This window comes from Nymphalis io, chromosome 23 (assembly GCF_905147045.1).
Source record: "Nymphalis io chromosome 23, ilAglIoxx1.1, whole genome shotgun sequence".
Taxonomy (NCBI): Eukaryota; Metazoa; Arthropoda; class Insecta; order Lepidoptera; family Nymphalidae; genus Nymphalis; species Nymphalis io.
In genome coordinates this window covers 8,497,967-8,523,034 of record NC_065910.1, presented here as the reverse complement: position 1 = coordinate 8,523,034, position 25,068 = coordinate 8,497,967, and the positions used below count along the sequence as shown (strand labels likewise).

The 25,068-nt window shown below is 33.2% G+C and overlaps 1 protein-coding gene across 1 annotated transcript in view; it reads left to right on the top strand.

Moving 5' to 3' along the window:
- LOC126777512 (uncharacterized) overlaps window positions 1-25,068 on the top strand; it is a 123,566-nt gene that overhangs the window by 4,360 nt on the left and 94,138 nt on the right. The window lies entirely within an intron of this gene.

Sequence of the window (25,068 nt, the reverse complement as noted above, 5' to 3'; positions counted from 1 at the left end):
TTCTGTGCATTAAATTGAAATGTTAAAGGAAACTATGTGGAATCGCGGCTCCACTTCAAAATTGCTCATAAGTTATTTTCTCGTAAGTATGATAGATATAAAAATAATGTTAGTTATAAAAAGTAGCCAATGTTACCTTGGAGCTTTCCTTTCAAGCTAACTTTATATAAAATTTCATCATAACCAGTTCAGTGGTTTAGCTGTAAAATTGTAACAGACAAATAGCTACTTTAGCGCTTATAATATATTAGCATAGATAAAAAAAAACATTTTTCATACTATATTTGTATAAATAACATACCCATTACATAGAAATATTACATTTCGATAGCATTTACGATCCGAGTCGCCCACTTACGGTGGCCGAGGTTTTTATCGAAAAAATTTACTAGCAGCGATAGTGTTGCCATAAGGGATCAGAAATAGTATCATGTGTTGCTATTTTCTTTAACAACATTGTATATTTTATAATAAAGTACGTAGGCAGGTAATAATAGTGTCGCGGTCTTTTCTTTGGAACTATTTTAGAAGAACGAATCAACTAATCACCAACTCGCATTGGTATGACGAATATTACTCAACTCTTTTGAACTATTGTTACTTAAAGGTTCTTAAAACGTAGAAACTCCAACTATTTTTTATATCAGTACTTGGTGCTTTGTGATTAAATTTCATCTAGTGCTTGACAGTGAAGGAAAAATGCATATGTCTAATTTCACTGAAATTATGCCACATGTGTATTCCACCAACCCACATTGGAGCAGCCTGGTGAAATAAGCTCCAAAACCTTATCCTCACAAAGGGAGAGGACGTCTTAGCCCGGCAGTGGGACATTCACAGGCTGTTACTGTACTGTACTTGGTGCTAAGCTTTGTGAGAGCCCGTCTGGGTACCACTTATCAGATATTCTACCGCCAAACAGTAATAGTTAGTATTGTTGTGTTCCGGTGTGAAGAGTGAATGCACGAATGTAATTACAGGCACAAGAGACGTAATATCTTAGTTACCAAGGTTGGCGGAACATTGGCAATGTAAGGAATGGTTAATATTTCTTACTGTGCCCATGTTTATGGGTGGTGGTGACCACTTACTATCAGGCCCATTAAGCCGTCTGTCTACATATTTCATAAAAATCTCAAATATTACATTATTACATTTATTTCTTTGTGTAGTTTTTTTTTCATAGCCATGATCATAATAGTCATATGTAGTGACAAATCTACATAATTTCATTTTAATAGTGCAATTTAAAATCCACTAATGAGCCCATTAATAAATATTTACAATAAGAATTATTAACACGGTCATCCAAAAGTGTATCGGGGTCGAAATTGCTTAACAAGGCGAAAATCGCTTGTAAAAATACGAACGGAACTGGGCCACATCTCACGGGGCATTAGTTACCTAATAATTTATTAACATCAACAAATTCTTAACTTGAACATTCACTGTTAAGCGATGCGAATAAAAAGCTTTACGATTTATTTTAATGCAAATTTTAAAGATAAAAATATATAGATAATCAACAGATTTAGGAATAATAAAACAATTTCGGAGTATTTAAGAGATGCGGAAATATTATCCAATTATAAAGTGAAATTAAAATAAAAGTGAGAGAAATTAAGATAAAATTTCAGAATCAAGTCTATTAACTGCTACTACGGTTTTTATATGCCCATTACCAACGTGCTACTTAGGCTTTTTTATTGTTAAATACTCATTTAAATTAACGTTTTTCTTTGATAAAATCACTGGAATATAATAACAATTATGAAAATAAAATTTCTAGTACAACTTATTGTTAGTGACATTGCAAAACATGAGTGAACTTTTACAAGATATTTTGAAGCACCATTTCACGAGATTATTTGATGTACTGCGTCTGGGTTGTATTGTAGAATCTACCGAGAAGAACCGACAAGAAACTTACAGGCTCTTTATAATTAATAATATATTATTCGTATAATAATAACATACAATCAACTATATGTATCTTATATGAAAATCAATAAATACTAACTTAAATATATTTTAAATAAAATAAACAAATACATTTTATAAATATATCGCGTGCGATAGCGCTATAGCGCGCTATAAACATTCAACAACGAACCTCACTTCAATCAATATAACAATCAGGTGCTAGCAGTTATACGGTACTTAGCTGTTATATCATTGTTTCGAAAACTTGGCCGATTTGCCCATTCGTGTTTCATACGCTTCCTTGTGCGCATAATACATACAAACTCATGATTATTTAATCGTATTCTTAATAATAATATTTGAATCCAAATACAACAAAGAAAAACTTCCTGAGGAAACCTTTTTTTTTTTTTTCGAGGAGGAAAGGCATTTACGCCTGCCGCCCGGACACGACCGGGACGGGTATGTGGGACTCACGGGGCAGAAGGCCATCGTCCTACCCACTAAAACCTCCTCGTTTCCTTCTCACCGCATGGTGACGGGGTTACGGGAACGCTTTAGCACACCACCGCGACCCCACCTGCGGCCGTCGCTTTGGGTGAGCGACCCACCTGTTGTTTTTTATTGAGGTTTTCTCCTCTCGACCCGGCCTGTGAAGGCAAGGCCCTCGGTCCCACCACAGGCTGGCGCCTGGATGGGGAAACGAGTTTGAGAAGGCGGTGACCGAAGTCTGTCCGCCCAGCATCGACACCGAAACTGGACGAACCCGCCTCTCCCTCCTCCTCTACTCCTCTACTCCTGTCTCCGGCAGCCCGAAAGGACTCCAGAGACCAAATCCTCCTCTCTCCGGCGGCCCAAAAGGACCCCGGACTCCTCCTATTTGCCACGAAGCCGCTCGCTGGTCCACTCTGCGCAACAGAGAAGTCCCAGGAGCGGCCCGCGACACTTCCGCCGCGTCAGTCTCAGCCGCGATCGACAAGCATTCCGGAAAAACATCGGATTGCTGGTCGACCCCGTTGCCCAGGGTGCACCAGGTGGAGGTGACTGACATGCACCCCTTCCTGAGGAAACCTGTCTCATGTGTAACCAACCCGCATTGGAACAGCGTGGTGGAATAAGCTCCAAATCTAGTCAAAAGGGAGAGGACTTAGCCCAGCAGTGGGACATTTACAGCCTTTTACTATACTAATTTACTTAACCTCTTTCTTAATTTAGAAACCTGTGTTAGTATTATTTATCTATCGACATGTATGTCAATATCTGTGTATCTCGTTTTATTATCAATTTGAAATTTGGCGCAATGGTATAAATTATATTTAAGGGCATAGACGGTTCAGTAGTTAGAACATAATATGTTAAACAAGCGTGTGGTTCAAGTCCAAGCAATTATTATATAATAATAGCTTATGTAATGCTCAGCTCTGAAGACAATAGAAATAATTTAATTCAACTAAATGATTATTAACGAACGTAGTAGAACAGCGTTCTATAATAAGATCCTATATTTCTTTTTAAGAAGAAAAAACGAAACCTTTTGCATAAATGTAAAAAGAAAAATGCATTCTATTTTTAAATTTATATTATCCAAATAAATATCACGAAGTTTTCGTATTTAAAAAAAGTGAATTCGTGTGTTTTTGATCACAATGAAATTTTGCAAATACTTTGTCAGGAGTAAGAAAAGGTCATATGGTATCTTACACCTCACCGACTCCAAACAAGCGGGCGAAACCGCGGGCGGAAACTGGTGTCCTTTCCTGTTGTAAGATTCGTATTAATTCGATTTTCAAATAATTATCACGAATCGAATGTTCGGTATCGTAAAAATCAGGACATAAATTTTTCGCATAAATATCCAAGCATCGTAAATTAATTATATTAATTAAGATAATCTTAACCTTGGACCGGTTTCGTTAAAATTATCGTATCGTTTCGATAAGGTTTCGCAAAGCGATCATTTTCACCGGTCAATGTCAATACTTATTTAAAAATTGTTTTTTTTTTTTATTTGAACAAAATAATTGTCAAAGACATCTTCTTTTTCGGATTCAAGTAAAAACTCCTTTAAAAAAGTTTTCTCCAAATTTTCTTACTATGGAACTTATAGTCACAATCACAATGCGAGTTGGTGGAATACACAGTAACAGCCTGTAAATGTCCCACTGCTGGGCTAAGGCCTCCTCTCCCTTTTTTGAGGAGAAGGTTTGGAGCTTATTCCACCACGCTGCTCGATGCACGATGTGGAATACACATAAGGCGGAATATCAGTGAAATTAGACACATGCATGTTTCCTCTCGATGTTATCCTTCATCGTCAAACACGAGATGAATTATAAACACAAATTAAGCACATGAAATTTTGAGATTGTGGTCGAGATCGTGGTCGAGATCGTGGGTTCAAACCCGGGCAAGCACTACTGAATTTTCATGAGCTTAATTTGTGATTATAATTCATCTTATGCTTGACGATGAAGGAAAACATCGTGAGGAAATCTGCATGTGTCTAATTCATTGAAATCTGCCACACGTGTATTCTACCAAACCGCATTGAAGCAGCGTGTTAGAATAAGCTCCAAAACCTTCTCCTCAAAAAGGAGAGGAGGCCTTAGCCCAGCAGTGGGACATTAACAGGCTGTTACTGTTACTGTACTGATGATATTGTATTCCAAGAGAAGAATATCAATACATTACGAAGTTAAATAAAATAAAAAAAACCTGTTCGACTTCGTTGAACTCATGAATAGCAAAAGTGAATAGAAACAACTTGACAACTTCAAAAGGCCGGGAACAGTTTTTATTTTTTATTTTCATATGATTTAAGCTGATGGAATTCAAAACTTTTAAAACATGATTTATATGGATAGAACATATCTATTGAAACCGAAGATTACGGATTCAAATGGTCATTTTTAAATTCGGGACTTTGTAAGGGAAACAATTAAATCAAATAATTCTTTATTCAAGTATTTATAAATACTTTTGAATCGTCATGTTTAAGTAATTAAATATAAAACTATCACCGGTTCGGAATGTAGATTCTAACGCAAAGAACCAGCAAGAAACTGATTTGTTGTGTTTGATTTTTGAATGATATTTTAAAGTTATAGATATTAAAACTAACTTAAATATATATCTTTTTATATAGCTTTATATAAAATTTTGCTTTTTAAATGTCTTCCCTAAAATTAGCAAAAAGTAAATACAGCAAAAACACATAACAATTTCAAGATTAAAACTCTTTTAAACGAATTATATTCCTAAAATATTTGTGTGTCATCACACTAATTATTTCCTTAAACGAGTTTAAAATATTCGATGACAAAAATACCGAAAACGAAATTTTAAAGTAAGTTTTATTAAAATTTCCAAGTATACTGGTTTAAGGAAAAGGGCAAAAACAATATCATATCCGTGTCATTTAACATTCCTAACACGTGATGCGGGGGGCATTGGAGTACTAGTTGTTTTTCTTGAAATTTGAGCGATATTATAATTGTGTATATTGTTTTTATGATGTCCGGGAATGGTAAATGGTCACCACCGTCAATAGACATCGGTGACATACGTAATATTACAGTACCAGCCTGTGAATGTCCCACTGCTGTGCTAAGTCCTCTTCCTTTTGAGGAGAAGGTTTGGAGCTTATTTCAATATTAACCATTACTTATATCGCTAACCACCAACCTAGGGAACTAAGATTTTATGTTTCATGTGGACGCATCAATACTATGTATTACTGTTTAACGGTATAATATCTCATGAGTAGTATTAACCCAGACAGGCTATTTTTTCACTGGAAAAACGCGTTTACGCGTTTTCCCCACTTGAAATGGGGTTGTATATGGGACTAGCCGACACTGAACATGCGCCGTTTACCCACTAAAAAACCAGCGGTACACACGTCGCCTTTTCGAGGGACGTCACGGGATCGCTTGCACATACTACCGTGATGAACCCAGACAGGCTTGCTCAAACGTAGTGGTATGAGCCTTTTCATCAAAAGCCTTAACCCAGTGGGGCATTAGCAGGGTGCTACTTTACTAAGAAAAATATAATCTTTGTCTTGTAGTTTTAATATGAAAGTGAAGTGTTATTGCATGCCCGGAACGTAAAATTTAATAGTGAAATTATAATTGCCATAACATTTACGATTATGACCTAAGCCGGCTTCCGTTTACTTAAAAATCGAATTGACATTCAAATTTATTTATTATTTTGTTGTGACATAAAATGTTTGCCAAATGACTACTTATAATTTAAAATTTAAGTTTTTTTAATTAGATTATAAAATAGTTTAAATGGCCTATATAAGGTCAAGGAGACCTAGATTAATAGATTGCGGAGATGGCCGTGTGGTTAGAACGTAATGAATTGTAACTGATGGTTGAAGATTCAAACCCAGGTAAGCTGTAAAATAAAACTTAAGCCAAAACTTCTTTTTATTTTATAAATCAAGAAATATTTATCAAGAACTGTTTCTAGTGTATCATATACCAGAGTTATTAGCAAATCACAATCGCAAATAGAAAATAGAAGGTAAACAGTATAACATTTTTCGTAATATTTCGGGGAACCACGATTGGTTTTTGATTATGACTAATTCTTATGAAAAAACCTAGATTCGTTTGACCTTTAAATAAAATAAAATACAACATGATGCGTACACGATGACGTCAAAAATCAGTAGGATATTGAGATGACCTCAGTATCGAGAAACTCACGATTATTAGATTAAATGTAATATAAAATAAATTACGAATTATTTTATAAAAAATATTATATTTTTTTATATGAAAACGTCATATGTAGATCTTTTCAAGTGACAAGGTAAAACAAGTCTTATTTACATATAATAAGGTATTAATTGATTGTTATTAAATCGTGTGAAATCAATGTCATTTACTTAAACATGCGTTATCAATACATGCTTAAATTAAATAATCGAGACACTCTTTTCAAATTTTCAATAATAATAATAATATCCTGGGACATTTTTCACACACGGCCATCTGATCCCAAATTAAGCTTGTACAAAGCTTGTGTTATGTCAACCAGACAACTGATATACTACATATACTACTTTGCTTTTGTAAATACATAATTATATAGAAAATTACACCCAGACTCAGGACAAACAGACATGTTCATGCACACAAATGTCTGTCCTGGGTGGGAATCGAACCCACAACCTTCGGCGTAAAAAGGCAAGTATCAACCTACCTACCTACCAACCACGCCAACCGACTCGTCAAATAATGATTATTATTGAATTTCGACCACTGAGAGTAATTTATCTTAATGACTAAAAATATTATGACTATAATTTAAATATAGAATTAGCTCATAATCAGATCCATTCGAAAACTCATCAATTAGGTTTCCGTAAAATGTAATATCGATTGAATGTTTCGTCTATTCTTCATACTCATTATACTTATGTATTGTTACATGTATATCTCCCTAAATAAAATATAATTTGTTTCTGATTTTATTTTAGTCCAGGAGTCAGTTTTAGTTTTCTCCAATCGATCGTCGAGTATGTTTTGTCTTTATAATAACGAAAGTCATTACTCAGTAGATAACCATAGTATTATAATGGGTTTGGAATAAATCGGGACGCATCTGACTTGTCTCAGATTTGATTTATGAACAGTCTCATCAATCACCATGTTGTTTTGTTTACGAATTTTTTCACACGTCTAATAAGAGTGCATATTTTTATTAATAAAAGTTTTATGCAATTGTAATTCTTATGCAAAGCTTACAAACTAGAGTTGAATATTTAATTTGGTTTGAAGAATTTATTTGTTCTATGAACTACAATAGAGTTCGCTTATCATAAGATACATATATATAGCTTATCTAGTATATATAGATATATACTTAGGTACATGTTTATTTCAGAAGCGATGAAGACTTATATATAATAAAGTTTTAAAACTATTATATTCTATTATATATTTTCCAAGTTTATTTTTAAGCACTTCCCGTTTGTGAATGGGGGGGGGGGGTGTTACACTTTGTCTTATTCTATACCTCTAATAACGTGTGTGCAAATTTGCATAATGATTGGTGGAATAGTTAAGACATGTAAGCGTAACAAGCGAACAAATAAAAAAGGAAAATATTCTTTCAATTAGAAAATGATAAAGACTGCGGATGCTCTTGATGAATCTTAAAGGTCAAGTTTAATAGTTCAAACTATTTGAATATTACAATGGATCATACAATTTGCTATCGGGTTTTTCTCTTGACGATAAAAAATTGAAGCAATTTCAAAATGTGCTCACGATTGCTTAATTGTATTATTAAAAACATAATTGTTATGTAACGTTTAACCGCAAGTTGAATAGCGATTTATCTCTATATTCGATTTAAAGCGCTTTAAAGCGTATTCGGATTGTCATTTATCATGCTATCGTATCTTTATTGGTTGATAAGTAACGGACTATTTGACAATCAATCTGCACTAAGACAGCGTGAATCGTCGTATATAGGCTGTATCTTTATTTAATTTTGGAATTCGATATATTTACGACCTCCACCAGTTTTGTTTGAGAGCATTAATCTAAGGTGGATCTTAATCCTTTATATTTATAGCTCATCTCATGATCAGCGGCGAAAGACTTGCATGTGTCCGATGAAATTCTACCACATGTGTTTAGCTCCTCTGGATAGGTAAAACATCAGTACTTAATATTGTTGTGTTCCAGTTTGAAGGGTGAGTGAGCCAGTTTAATTACAGGCACAAGGGACATAACATCTTAGTTCCCAAGGTCGGTGGCGCATTGGTGATGTAAGTGATGGTTAACATTTCTTACAATGGCTATGTCTATGGGCGTTGTTAACCACTTAGCAACAGGTGGCTCATATGATCGTCCACCTACCTATTCCATAAAAAAAATTGCGTATCAACCGATCGGCATTGCAGTACCGTAGTGGAATAAGCTTCAAAACCTCCACAAAACGAGAGGAAGTTGTGCGACATACTATTATAGCACTGACTGTTAATTTACAACCGAAAACGCTAAGCAATTATATTCCGTAACAGCCTGTGAATGTCCCACTGCTGGGCTAAAGAATTTGGAGCTTATTCCACCACGCTGCTCCAATGCGGGTTGGTTGAATACACATGTGGCAGAATTTCAGTGAAATTAGACACATGCAGGTTTCCTCACGATGTTTTCCTTCACCGCAAAGCACAAGATGAATTATAATCACAAATTAAGCACATGAAAATTCAGTGGTGCTTGCCCGGGTTTGAACCCACGGTCATCGGTTAAGATTCACGCGTTCTTACCACTGGGCCATCTCGGCTTTTTTATATAGCAATTATATATTCCAATATATTTGCGTAAAATATCTAAATCTCTTATCATTTAAACATTATATATTTATTAGAAATGACATTATTATCAATATTTTAAAATCTCCATCGACAAATATTTATCTTATCTATTACTAGGAAATTGTGTCAATCGATAACCTAATATAATATTCTGATAAAATTGATTAATCTATATGAATTTTGTTGTGACAGTCCTAATTTCTAACACTTGACCTAAATGTATGCAGATACGAATTTATTATTAACGAAATCGACTAAATTGTTATTATTTGTGAAACATAATTTCAGTAACTAGGCTATGATATTCTTTCCTGTAAATAGTATATATAGTTATGAAATTAGTTAATGTAATAAGGAATGAAATCCTTAATGATTTATCATTAGATTGATAAGGGACGAATAATATAAATGCAGAAGGCCTATAATTGCTATAAGAAAACAATTAATATTGTTATGTTTTTCAATTAATTAGTATTATTTGATCTTTTTTGTGCATTTCAATTTTATATTTAATATTATACGCCTTTGTAAGTCAGTTTGTAGGCAGCGATCAAAAAACGATATTAACTGATAACTTTTTGTAACATATGTCCACAGTTAATATTCTTGACTCAATAAAAAATATCAATCACATTAAACAAGAGTACGGATTAGTACGTGAAGATTAAATAATAATTTAAATAAATTTAAATATATTTCAGAAAATGCTCCGGATTTTTTTTAATATAAATAAAACATAATAATAATTATATATTTTATTCCTTGTACTTCTAATTACACTGGCTAACTTATCATTCAAATCGGAAAACAGCAATATAATCGATTGATTGTTGGTGGTAGAACTGGTGATGGTATGGTATTTTTTTATGATGATCGATTAATAATTTCTACTATTGTAGAAATAAAACAAACAAAGCCGAGAGTTAATACCAGTAAGACTATTTGAATTAAAATTAATCGCATAGCAAATATATCTCGAATTCCCCCTACCAATGATAGCATACCAACGCATTAGTGGTAATTACCCTGTCTCGGCAATTGATGGTACTGGGTTCGATGCGCGGTTAACCATTAACAACGTAAAGCATGTGCAGTTTTGTTTCTCTACTAAGATTTATCGGAGAAATAATTACTTCAAAGATAATATTTACAGTAGGTATTCAACTATAGATGGCGTTGGTTGGTTATAAACAGTGATTTATGTATTTCAAAAATATTTATAAAATTATATACAATGATTATACAGATATTGTTTTTATTTATTTACGTCTTAAAAAATATCAATCTTTACGTAATTTTTTGATATTTAATAGGTTGGTGGACTGGCTATCGGCCAGTCGACCTACGACCACCTGGTATGGTACGTAGTCACCAGTTCGTGCATTACGAAGTAAGTGCATTACGTTCGTGGAACGAAGAGGATACGTGCCATGTGCATATAGATACACTGGCTCACTCACCCTTCAAACTGAAACACAACAATACTAATTTCTGTTTGGCGGTAAAATATCTGGTGGGATCAACCCAGAATCTTGCACTTGCAAGTTAATTACGCTTGCAAGTTAATTACGCTTGCAAGTTAATTATATCACTATGATATAAAATAATATTTTTTATTCATTTAACTTGGACGAAAATATTTAAAAAATATCCAAATTATTTGACACCTCATATCTACGTTGGAGGCAATTTAATAGCAATAATCTGATCCTCCTGTCATTTATTTAAATCATATATTAACTTGTATTAAGAACAATATGATGATGTTCCCCGGTCTAATGTGAGCCTCGACAACTTCTTAAGGGCCTTTAGTAAACAAATATATATTATACCCCACAAATATATGCGCAAGCACAAGTGCACTAGTAATCCAATAAAACGGAAAACTTGACACAACTGGAATCTGTTCGTATGCGGACAAACGACTTTACGTACTTCGAGGCATAGGATTATACACACAGCTATGTTCTAAACATTATATTGCTTTTAAAAAAAGCTCAGTGATTAGAACGCGTGAGTCTTAACCAATGATCGCGGGTTAAATCCCTGGCAAGCACCGCTGAATTTTAATGTGCTTGATTTGTTTTTATAACTCATCTCGTGCTTGACGGTAAAACAAAACATAATAGCTCAAAAACCTTTTCCTCAAAAAAAAAAGGAGAGGAGACCTTAGCCCAGCAGTGGGATATTCACAGGCTGTTACGTTCCAAACTTCAGACTGCAACCCTCATGATCCAAGGCTCGAATCCAGGACTTCAAGATCTAATATATCTTGGACCAATGAGGCAGTATAACAATACAATAGTGGGTGGTGGTCCAAGGATACAAATTGATTGATGTATCGAAATATGATTGATGACTTTGAAATGATCTCATTTGGCCTCACTTATTGTTGCTAATGATAAAACGATTTTTTTTATTTAAATCATGAATATATAATGAAGTCGAAACTAGTTTTTGAATTTAATATCAAACTTCATCAAAATATGATTATTTATATGTTGCTATAATCTTTTTTTAAGGAAATTTTGGGCACGATTGCATTAATGATGCAATTATTATGTTGTTATATTATCTCTGTTTTACTGGCTCACTCACCGCCTATACACAGAACTTAATATGTGCATGTATCTAATTTCATTGAAACTATGCCACATGTGTATTCTACCAACCCGTATTGGAGAAGCGTGGTGGAATAAGCTCAATTCTCCTCAAAAAGGGAGAGGAGGCCTTAGTCCAGCAGTGGGACATTAACAGGCTATTACTGTACTGTACTGTATACTCTAGTAGTAGTTAAGTAGATTTTACACTAAGGCATTACAAAAAATACTCATTTATAGATATTATGTAAGACTAAATGTTCTCAGTTTTAAAACTCATCTCGCTTAATTAATTTTTCGACTTCTATATAAAAGGATATTTTTTTATTTACCTGCCTTATATCATCATATTACATCAGTCTGACAGTCAAATATATAGATACGAAACAATCGATAGATGACTTAAGCGTATTGCATACTGTTCATTTTTTTGCCGTTAATAATAAAACTTTATGGTATTAACAAAAAATGTACAATATGAAGTCGTGTTGTTGTGTTTTTTAATAATAATATGAAATTAGTGTTAGGAAGTAGTAATAAATTGCAAAGCACGATTTAAACGATGACTAATACAACGATTGAGTAAACAAGCGAACATCAAGGCGAATCATAGTTTTCTTTTAAAGTATCACAAATTGTTACAAGCAATAATTTGTTTGAAACTACATATCTTTCTTGACAACAATACAATGTTGAGTGACCTGATCAGAGAATTCGAGACTTAAAAACCGTTAAACGATTCATCAACCGTCAGAATGTACTGCGAGGTACATAATGTTAAGACTATTATTCAAGTAAGCTCTAACTTGTAACCACTTTAGAACTGTTATTTGAAAGCTACCGATTCCGAATGTAAACTCAGAAGTTACTCTTTTATCAAAAAATAATCCTTATTCTTTTCCTTTGAGTTGAAATTTCACATGTGGTGTCATTTTTATTTAAATCAAAGCAAACTTCCCCCTTTATTTCTTAATAAAAATTACTTGGTGGCGTTACACCCACTCATCACAAATTCTATCGCAAAGTTGTACTTAGTAGTATAAAGTTGAAAACTTGAGTGAGCCATTGTAACTGCATGCACAAAGGTTATAACATCTTAGTTTCCAAGCTTGGCGCATTGACGATGTAAGGAACAGTTAATTTTACTTACAGCGAAAATATTTATGGTAGATGATCACTTACCATCAGGTGGCCTATTTGCCCGTCCGCATTCCTGTATTTTAAAAGAAAGTTTAATTATTATCCAACATAAAAGCAAAGAAAGAGCCACAAAATTAACCCATTAAAAGGTTTCTTAGATATGACACGTCAATATTTACTTCCATAATTCCGAGATAAGCTTAAAACTGACACAACATCGAATGAGCTATTAACACTCAAATGTGAAGATTACTTTTTCTTTGTTCGTTTGTTTTTTTTTTACGAACTCTAGCAATGCCTTTTTTTAGGGCATTATATTTACCTCTCCAATTAATCGTACAGCTTGTTTTAGAAGTGGAAACGACAATAGCCCAAAATCAGGATCTGTGACTTTATACATCGCTAGACAACCTGTAGACCTCACGATGACGTCTCAAAGTTCTTCCTTCACTTCAACGCGCGTGTTATACTTTTGAATTTTAACTGCCCATCAAGTCTAGTTAATCCATTATGTTTCATAATCAAAATGTATTTTATCAGACCTAAAATATTTCAAACAAATCGAAATATACAAATAAACAAAAAACGTGCAAATAAAATCACAGAATCGCGAATGTTAAAATCCTCACATTATTTACAATTTCGATTGATTTTTTAAAAGCCATATGTAAATCAATTTCGAAACAAAAGCGCACACTGAGGGCTCTTTGTTTAACACTATACAGCAATTTAAGTACCATTTAGACGGTAAAGAAAATTTTAGAAATTTTAAGCAAAAACTGAACAAAAGGACGACCTCTAAACTAAATGACGATGTCGCGTTAAAACAAAGGCGAAATACAAAATGGCACTCCATTCGAGGAGCGTTTTCTCTTCGACACTTTCTATATTAGTGTTAAACATAAGCTATTTAGTTTGACAGAAGAGTGTGAAAGTGGTATCGTTACTTAAATCGTTTTTCCAGATTTTTTCGTATTCGTGTTGTAATGAAAATAAATGACCTGATGGTAGTTTCTGTCAGTCATTCTTCAAACTGTCGTGCTACCGAACATTAGATCTCGATTCTGTTTTCCAATGGCATGATTATGTTAAATAAGTTTTAGGTTTACGGATTCCGTGCGGTTTGCTAATAGCTCTGTTATATTACGCACTACAAATAGTTCTTGATTAATGGTATTTTTATTTCTAATATAACTCTATTATTCTTACACTATTACTACTAAAGCAGAGATGGCCCAGTGGTAAGAACGCGTGAATCTTAACCGATGATCGTGAGTTTAAACCCGGGTAAGCACCACTGAATATTCATAACATTTGTTATTATAATTTATTTCGTTCTAAACGGTGAAGGAAAACATCGTTAGGAAACCTGCATGTGTCTAATTTTACTAAATTCTGCCACATGTGTATTCCACCAACCGGCATTGGTGGAATAGCTCCATACATTCTACTCAAAAAGGGAGAGGAGGCCTTTGCCCAGCAGTGAGACATTCACAGGCTGTTACTATACTATAATCTTAACTATTTATTCGTATAATAATTTCGCTGATATTTGAAACGCCATTTTTTCACTAATTCATAACAAATACCATAAGTTATTTAAGATCTCCACCAATGTCTTGTCAATTCAAGGTCAAGTTGTTTATTTATCTTTACTCTTCCTACCATTGAAATCGGATATATAAACTGAAATACTTAAACAGAAAGGACTGCTATTTGGATTGTTTTATATCCTTTTGAGTGGGAAGTATCACCAGACAGAAGACAGAAAACCGGTGCTATTTCTGACCAGTACGACGCTATTACAAATGTTTGCTGAATAAATTGAAACGCTGATATTTTTGAGTTTAATTCTACGAATCTAAACAAGACCCTGAGAACCTAAAATCTTTTTTATATATATAAAGATAAAATAATTAGTTTATTGATATTTTTTTATTGGTGATTAACAGAAATTAAAATTAAGGCTTATCAATTCTTCACAATATTAAATCGTTTTTTTTATTAATCATCGTATCAAAGACAAATTTTAATTTTAATTAACGAACTGTCTAATTACTGAATGGACCAATCTCCTATTGCTAAATATGTTATTCGCGTGTTTAAAGAACACAAAATAAATACTGTTGTTGCTACTTCTAAATTTAAAAATAAAAGTAGCAGACAGAACAATTTCAATTATTATTATTTTTATTCATGTAGACTTGAGCAAATATTTCTTGAATCGTCGCGCTGTCACCTGTTCAGAATGTTGATTCTACGAAGAAGAATCGACAAAAAACTATTTAAAAGTTATGATGGGTACAATTTTATTTAAGTACAAAAAAAAATTATATCCAGGATCTAATAAGAAATTATTTACTGGAAATTCTTAAATTGGATTTCAAAAATGATGGATTTCATTGTTGGATTTCAATGGGGTTCCATCGGGTCAAGCCTATGGAAATGATTTCCTATAAGGGGACTGGTGGTAAAAAAAAATCTCGAGTCTATTTTTTTCAGTTAACAGACAGATCTGACTCTCAATGAGATAAGGGCATACGAATAATAATGATGATGTTGGTCATTCCTAATCAGTATATGTCTTTGTATACCAAAATATCGAATATTGTTATACAATTTCTTAAGTAGCTATTACAAATAGAGATAAAGCTATTATCATTCTAATGCGTTACCATAGACGTGCAATAAAAAATTGACGTATTTCGTCCAAAAAAAACTAGACGATCTGCAATCATTCACGATATGACCAATTATTCAAATAAATCCGTGAATAATTTTGATATTCACAAAAATATTCACAAAAGAGCGTATGAAACAAAATTATTCCACCCTATAAACGATACATTGACTTGGTAAAAATGCCATTACCAGAATAGATTAGAGGTCAAAAAACACGAAGTCGTTATGCAATTTTTACCGGTGATAATCTTGTAATAGCTAAAATTTAAGAGCTAGAAACATTTTCATGAGCAAATGTTGAAACGGCACCACATCGACGATTGGAAAACGTTTAGTAGGAAAGTTAATTTATGATACAACGTTAATTTTACAATTAAAGAAATAAAATATGTAACTACTTAACAAAAATGAAAAAAATAAAACATTTTACTAAAAAAAATATAAAAATCAATGTCCGAAGGTTTAATATTCAGCTTTCAAGTTTGATTCAAAATATTACACTAATATCTATGGTCTTAATAAAATCAATATTAAAAATACACCTTTATAAATCGTTATTTTATAATAATGTATTAAATGTAAAGCTAATACCGCTTCGCCATGTCTACTGTCAATCTATCTATACCTAGTATATACATAGTATAATCTACTACAGCAGTAACTAATTTCCACCAAATTCATTATATATACATATATGTACCATGTAAACCAAACACAATTCAATTTATATACATATACATTATATCCTGCTTAAAAATCTACGATTTAATTTATTCAATCAAATATTTACTTTACTTACTAAACCTTTAAACACTACTAATGTGGTACTTACGAATCAAGCCGTCCGTAATACCGTTCAACGCCAATGTGTCATGTATAGACAGTACATACAGTACAGATACAATTAATTTATATATAACGGTATCTTCTATTCTTCTACCGTCTATCAATCAAAACGATAATCCTAATTGATTTATAGATTTCACATAAAACCATTCTACTAATAAACTTGATACACGTACTTAGCAAAAACAAGAATTCATTAAGCAATTAATCATACTTTAAAATAACGGGATCGCATTTTATAAAAATAATAGTCACACGCCTATAAAAACTTTTTGCAATGGAATTTGTCGTAAAACAATGGGTGTTAATACTTCGTATACTTTTTATATTTTAATCTTTGAGAACAATAATTTCTTTTGAATATGTTTTGTAAGAACATGGAATTCAATTGTCACGTTAAGATGTCTAAATTTAGCGAGCGAGGCGAAGCTTAATAATAATAATAATTGTTATTTATTAAAACCTTCTCCTAAAAGCGTTGCATCTTCTAATATAAATTTAATGTATATATGTTGTTTTAATTAGGCATTACCAAAAAGGCTCCTATTTTATTATTATAGATATCAGCCTTATCACCAAATACGTATTTTAAGCAAGGTTAATTAAAAAGTCATTTAAGTTTAAATATATATATAATATATACATGTAGTCTTAACTAACCAACTAATACCAGAATGACTGCCTCGTTGGTCTAGTGGCTTGATATAAGGCCGCAGACCCGGAGGTCCTGGGTTCAATTTCCAGGTCGGGCCAATAAAAAGTTATTGGGTTTTTCTGTCAGAAAAATTCTCAGTAGCAGCCCGGAGTCTGGAAGTTGGAAGTGTGTACACTCCCGTGCCTCGGAAAGCACGTAAAGCCGTTGGTCCTGCGCCTGAACTCTTTCCGGTCGTGTCGGATTGCCGTCCCATCGGATTATGAGAGTTAGGGACTATAATATTTCCTGCGTAGTTGGCTAATCTCTCTTGAGATTGGCCGTCGTGGCCGAAATCAGTCTGGAAGACATTATTATTATTACTAGAATTATTATTATTATTCGTTTAAATTCGTTGAAATAAAATGGTTTATGAGATAAATAAGTTATAAAATCGATATAAAAAATTATATTATGTTTTTTTGATTAAAATCTCTATCTAAATAATACTTATTTATACAAAGGATACAACAAGTTCGGAAATTAGATTCAAGTAATTCAATATATAAAGCCAAATATTCACTGAAGGAAAATTAGCAACGTGATAAAAGTTTCTAGATTTACAGTAGTTTCCGATTTCGGATAGAACTTAGACTTATTACAATTAGGTGTGGACAACATACAAAAAAAATTAGACAACATCTGTAGAATTGCAAGCTTTGTTGCCAATTATTTCAGTGAAAACGCACCTTTATATATAATGCTATTTTTTTGTGATCGATACAATCAAATATAACTATTGCTACAATAACAATTACACAAAGACGATCTCTTAAAAACTATACAATTAAATTTCAAGGCTGTAACACTTCAAATATTAAATTGTTTTATTCATTACTATAATTTACTTAAAAAATGCGACAAAAAATTACTACCGTAAATGTTGATAGATTCACCGGCAAAAAAAAACACGACAAAAAATTCTGTTTTTCCCGCTTATAACATGTAGTATTTCCTCTCAAATGATTACAGCGTCGTGACTGATTCGAACGAAGCTCTCGAGTCGGAATGTAACGTTTAACCGATTAACGTATGACTATTATAATAGGAAGTTAAGCTGCAAACATATACCTAAAGTTTTAGATTATATCCTTAAGAATTACCATTTATTATTACGATCGAGCTGATGTTAGCATACAATGTCTGTTCGGTTAAATATTTCATTTCACGATATCAAATGAATATATAATTTGCTTGATGGTTAACAGCAATAGCATTGTTGTTTTCCGGTTTGAAGGGCGAGTGAGCCTGTAATTACAGACACAAGGGACATAGCTTCTTAGTTCTCAAGGTTGGTGCGAATTGGCGATGCAAGGAATGATTAAAATTTTTTTACAATGCCAATGTCTATAGTTAGTGACCACTTCAGATGCCAATATGATAAATGTTTTTGTGTTTAGACTACCAAAAACTTACGTGCTCGTGTGATGACCACGAATGAAATGGGGTAGTTCTCTATTATGTCCATAACTACATGATCGCTGTAGTATATTACCAGATTATATCCATTTATTTACAGTTATGATTGGACGGGTTCCTGATTTTTTAAAATAGGAATTAATATATGAAACTACTAAAAAAATTGCGTTTCTTGGCTCATCTTTGGCTTGGTTATTATAATACTGCAGGTTCACGGTCATGACTGCCATTATATAGAGAGACTAGTTTCAAGAGCATAACTATCTATGTACGTAAACACAGTTGCACTCTCGATTCCTTCACACACCATTTTTTTATATAGAATAGGAAGGCGGACGAGCATATGGGCCATCTGATGGTAAGTCACCAACACCCTTAGACATTAGCATTGTAAAAAATGTCAACAATCGCTTACATAGCCAATGCGCCACCAACCTTGGGACCTAAGATTTTATGTCCCTAGTTTCTGTAATTACACTGATTCGCTCACCCTTCAAAACGGGACTCAACAATACCAAGTACGGCAGTTTTGCGGTAGAATATCTGATAAGTGGGTGGTACCTACCCAGACAAGCTTGTATTATTTACTAGTATTATTTAATAAATTGGTAAGGGGTCCGCCAAGTAATGTTAAAATCACAGGCTTAAGCCTAATTCCTTAGAATGTTTTGACATCCATTTCTAACAGAGGCTGGTGCTGAAACTGGAGAAAAAAATTGACTAAAAATATTACTAATTACCTGAAAATAATATATTATTGATAATAAGGATGATATATCGTTGGTACTGGAATACATAAATCCTCTTACGTTTTTCAGAAAAGGTGTTTAGCCATTTCGATTCTTAGCAAATTCCTTTGCCTATAATGGCTTTGATTATCCCAACATGAGTATCGTAATGATCCGTGACGCTTATAACCTTAACGAGTCGGTTAACCAAAACGCATGACTAATTGTTACAATGATTATAAGGAAGTGTACTCTAATAGTTGAGAACATCTGCATGATCTCATCATTTTTTGGTTCCCACCAAACCTTGAAATACCTTACATTTCTTACCAGTGCCTCGCCATTGTACCAGTTAACACTGGATTTGCCATCACACTTATCCGAATTTAGTTGGTACTTAAATATATATATTATACCTCGTTATATCCAGTGATTACCATTTAATTACAGCCGAAATGATCCAGAAAATACATGTGTATCCTAATCGATTATCGTGGATTGCTTTTAATATAGTTATACACTGAACTAGTTTTTATCACGTCTCAGAAAATATTTAACGTTTTGAATTTTATTATATTATATCCTCACGCTAATCTCAAATTAAACAATAACCAGCTCCTGGTTCGCCGCTTTCAGCATCCAGTCTTGCTCCGCCATGTCCCTCAGGTCATATTAAAATTTAATCTTTTTATTACAATGGAAACCTTTATGTATTAATAATTTATTGTCATGTGTATTGTTGACTTCATAATTAGTCACTAGACTAGCCACTAGCCTAGCTTATATGCCCGAAGTTTAAGATATCATAGTTTCAACAAGTCATAACAATAAAAGGTTATTGAGTTTTTCGGTTAATAAATTCTCGTCATCAGTATCAAAATAATAATTTTGACGAGCCGGTTGGCCTGGTTGGTAGATACTTGCCTTTTACGCCGAAGGTTGTGGGTTCGATTTCCACCCAAGACAGATTTTTGTGTGCATGATCGTGTTTGTTTGTCCTGAGTCTAGGTGTAATCATCTATATAAGTATGTATTTACAAAAGAAAAGTGTTATATGTAGTATATCAGTCTGGTTTCCATAGTACAAGCTCTGCTTAGTTTGGGATCAGATGTCCGTTTGTGAATATTATTATTATAAAATTATAGATTCGCTACACCAGTACCAAAATTGTAAGCAAAATTTTAAGGGTGAAGATAAACAAATCATATGAGAATACCCTAAACAAATCCAAGGATCTCCGATAATTTATTGCAAAACTCAAAAGCCACCTAGTGTCAGATATGTTAAATAAAAACAGATAAGTCGATTTGATCATATCGAGTGAGAACCAGTGACAACTTTGATTCAAGGTCCATAACAGCACGCATTGTCGTTCGTGAGCTGACCCAGCTGTCAAATGGTTTATTAACCCACTAACATTAGATACTGTCTCAACAATGAGCTTAAAACAATTGGTTAGAGTTGCTTCAGCTGAATATCGAACTCGTGACATTAATCATTTTTATTGATTGAGTATGCAGTTTGGCAGTAACGTCTTTAGAGATATATTATAATATGCTGTGATATTTTTATTTTATTTAATTAGGGTACGTGTCTTTGTTTTACTTTTCCAAAAGTGTGCAAGAGTTTTTTTTCGCTCGTGACCTTTATGGCTTCCTTAACAATCATTGCTTATTTATGGGTTATTACGAATTGTAACCATCTTAACATTATCACAATAGATCAATTTGAATCTTATAATAGTTCGAACAATTAAAAAAATGTTAAACGTTAACAAAATAAAATTCAATATTGTTTTAAATAACAAATCTAATCGCTGTGTTTTATATTTTATAGTCTGAAGATACCTTAATGATTTATTGATGATAGTATTAGTCCCAATCTCTCTTCAAACCAATCATCAAATTAAATCTAAAAGTTTCATTAAAAATGATCCGTGCAGCTAAATCGTTAATCAAAAATCGTAACGTTGTTTCGGTAATTGCTATAATTGATTTAAGATTTTAGGTTCATCCTTGAATTTTAAATGTATTTAGGTTGTTAAATAATTATGCGGATTTTTCTCAGTTAGTAATAACGATTTTTATTTTTAGTTAATCATAAAAGCGAACGAAATTTGATTGCGTAAATAAAATTTAATTTGATAAATTGCAGAATGTCAAAAATAATAATATGTATACATATATAAGGAATAAGGATTATTATTTATCAATATTTGTATAGTATAAATTAGATCCTGAATTCAAAGACAAGGAAGGAGATATTATCACTAAAATAGCGATGACTTCCACGCAACCTTAATGTACATGAAATTAAAATAACATTTAAAAAATGGATGCTTAATCTTTCGGTATTCTGAATCGCGCTATCGATTGGTTGTTTTAACATTATAAATACTTTTAGTTCGAAATACATGTCGACTTATTTTTCAATAACAAAACTGCATTTGTATTAAATATAGGATACGGATGGTTTACTGTGACTGAGATTGAGTTGTGATCGAGCCATGGGACATTGTTCAATGGGATTTTCTAAGGAGAACCTCACCAAGGACAAACTCTAAAATTGTAAAATATATCAACAGAGCCATTTTGAACGCTTTCTGCGTTCCTGTTGTAGAACCGTATACATTTCCTTACAAAAGAGTTACTGACTTTATACAGTCGAATAACAGGAGTAACTTTAGTTTTATGACGATAAATTACATATTTCATGCTTTTATTGCAAATAGCGTTCTCCATTAAAACATTATATAATTGAATGCAATTAACCCATTCTAGGTCAACGTTAATTTCAATGTCAAACATTACGGAACATGTCATATTAGGTTGCGAAATACCTGAATACAGTAACACCAATTATATAATTTACGCAATTAACATTCTTAATGACTGAGATATTCATACTAGAATCCCGTGAACTTAAAACAGCTTCTCTAAGTATGTCAGACGGTAACGTTTAGCGTTCTGTCCTGACTTTGTACGAGTATTTATATTATATTCAATGTAAAATTAATGCTTGGTAATTTTGTACTCCTGGACTAAGGTCTCGTCTCCCTGGAAAACTTGGAGCTTGTTCCATGGCGGCGATCTAATGCCGGTTTGTTGATAGACATGTGGCAAATTTTCATTCGGAAGATTCAGGTTTCCTCACGATGTTTTTCTACAATTTCGAGCATGGTGAATTATTATAAACATAAAAACCTATAAGATTTCCTCTCCCTGCGTGTGTCTTATTTCACTAAAATTCTGCCACATGTGTATCCGTCAATCCGTATCGATCAGCGTGGTTGAATAAGCTCTAAGCCTTCTCCTTAAAGGGAGGGGACGCCTTAGCCCAGCAGGGGGACATTACAAATATTAATCAACCCTTACATCCCTCTTACATAAAAAACACCGCCAATGCAAACAACTTTGAAATCAGATTACTGTTAATTATATATGCCACGGATGGGAAAAACTGTTTCTTCAATGAATAAGGTACAGTTAATTCCATCACGCTGCTCTTGGTTGTACACAGATATTTTTCTACATTACTGTATAAGAGGATATATTTAAGCTAACCATATGACGTTTCTGTAAGGCTTTCCCGGATCTGAAGAACGTGTTCCTATTCCATGTTTGACTACCTCGTTGGTCTAGTGGCTTGAGGTAAGGCCGCAGACCTGGCTTCAATTCCCAGGTCGGGCCAATAAAAAGTAATTGGGTTTTTCTGTCAGAAAATTATCAGTAGCAGCCCGGAGTCTGGAAGTTGGAAGTGTGTACACTCCCGTGCTTCGGAAAGCACGTAAAGCCGATGGCCCTGTGCCTGAACTCTTTCCAGTCGTGTCGGATTGCCGTCCCATCGGATTATGAGAGTAAGGGAATAGAGAGTGTACCTGTGTTTGCGCGCACATCTGTGCACTATAACTCTTGCGTTGTTGGCTAATCTCTCTTGAGATTGGCCGCCATGGCCGAAATCGGTTTGAAGACATTATTATTATTAAGGATTTTTATTATTAATTGATGACGCTCGAGTTGCTGTTAAGCTACGATTTCATATTTAGTATTGGAAAATTTTACACCTATTAAAAAGTTAATTAATCGATTCTAAGTATATTAAAGTTAATTTTGTGTGAGTAATTTGTATTTCCAAACCAATAAATATCGTGTTCTGTGTTTTAAAAAAATACCGGGTGCAAGTTACCCTGCGTCATAATTCTTAGAAAAATTGTTATAATAAGTTGTGTTCCAGTTAAATTACTCAGTCATATTAAATACTAAATTCGTTGCAATACAAATCCAATGTAACTTAATTAGCATATATAATATATCACATATATATTAATTGGTAGAAAAAAGTTATTAATGATTTTCTCGTCGGTTCTTCTCGGTTAGAAACTACATATAAAATATTTAATTTAATCCCTGGTAAAAATTGTTATTCAATTATTTGTTCAGAGAACAAATATACGTTTTTTTCGTATATAACTATAAATATATATATCCTCTTTCCACTGATTCAATGATTTTACACGATTACAAAACGATAAAAGGAGTATTGTGTTTGACCTTTCATTGTGTTACGAATTATGACATGTGATGTCTCCTTAGAAATGTAAGTTTCTTAAGTCTCACCTTTAGAATGAAAATGACATGACTCAAAACACGTAACGTAATACCGTTTAGCGTAGCGGAAACTTTAATATTTGAACCGATATAGCTCAGTGGTTAGAAGTGTGGGTTCTTCTTTTTTATATCTTTAGGTTGCAACTGCGATACATTTGCATATTATTATATTTGCGTGTTTTTTTATAGTATTATGTACAATGAGGTGTTTTTGAAATATTAGGAGGTTTTTTCAGTCAGTTTTAAATATTTTAATGATAAAAATTTTCAATTCAAACAAATTTAATTCTTAAATCTGTAGAAAATATTATATATATACATAAAATATATATTATATATATACTTATTTTTCTCTTAAGTATTCTATAGTAATTACCCGATTGACTTAGAACTATGCACAGTTGACAGTATGAGCTAGTCTAGCAAACGTAAACATTAACCGAAGATTGCGGGTTCAAGCTCAGGCAAGTCTCATATAATGAATAATGCTTAATTTGTGCTTATAATTCATCTTGCACTCGAGCGGTTAAGGAAGGCATCGTGAGGAAACCTGCATGTGTAGGAAATTCTTGCACATGTAATCGAAAAACGTGATGGAAAAGGAGGCTTTAGCAAAGCTGTGTTACATTTACATGCAAGAAATATAAACCATTTTTTATAGAATAGGAAAGCGGACGAGCATATGAGCCACCTGATGGTATGTGGTCACCAACGCACATAGACATTGGCATTGCAAGAAATTAACCATCGCTTAGATCACCAATGCGCCACCAACCTTGGGAACTAAGATGTTATATCCCTTGTGCCTGTAGTTACACTGGCTCACTCATCCTCACAACCGGAACGCAACAATGCTAAGTATTATCTGATGTGTGGCTGCTACCTACCCAGACGGGCTTGTAATAAGCCCACAAATTAGATAATTGTTTACAAAAAATGAGACATAGCGACGCATGCCCAGTATTAGCCAGTGTAATATAAAACAAGTAACAATTACGCTCCGAACTCGGTCAATGCAGCCACGTGGTTATGTAGGCCACGCTCACTTTCCAACTATATACATATATACAACTTGTGTGTATG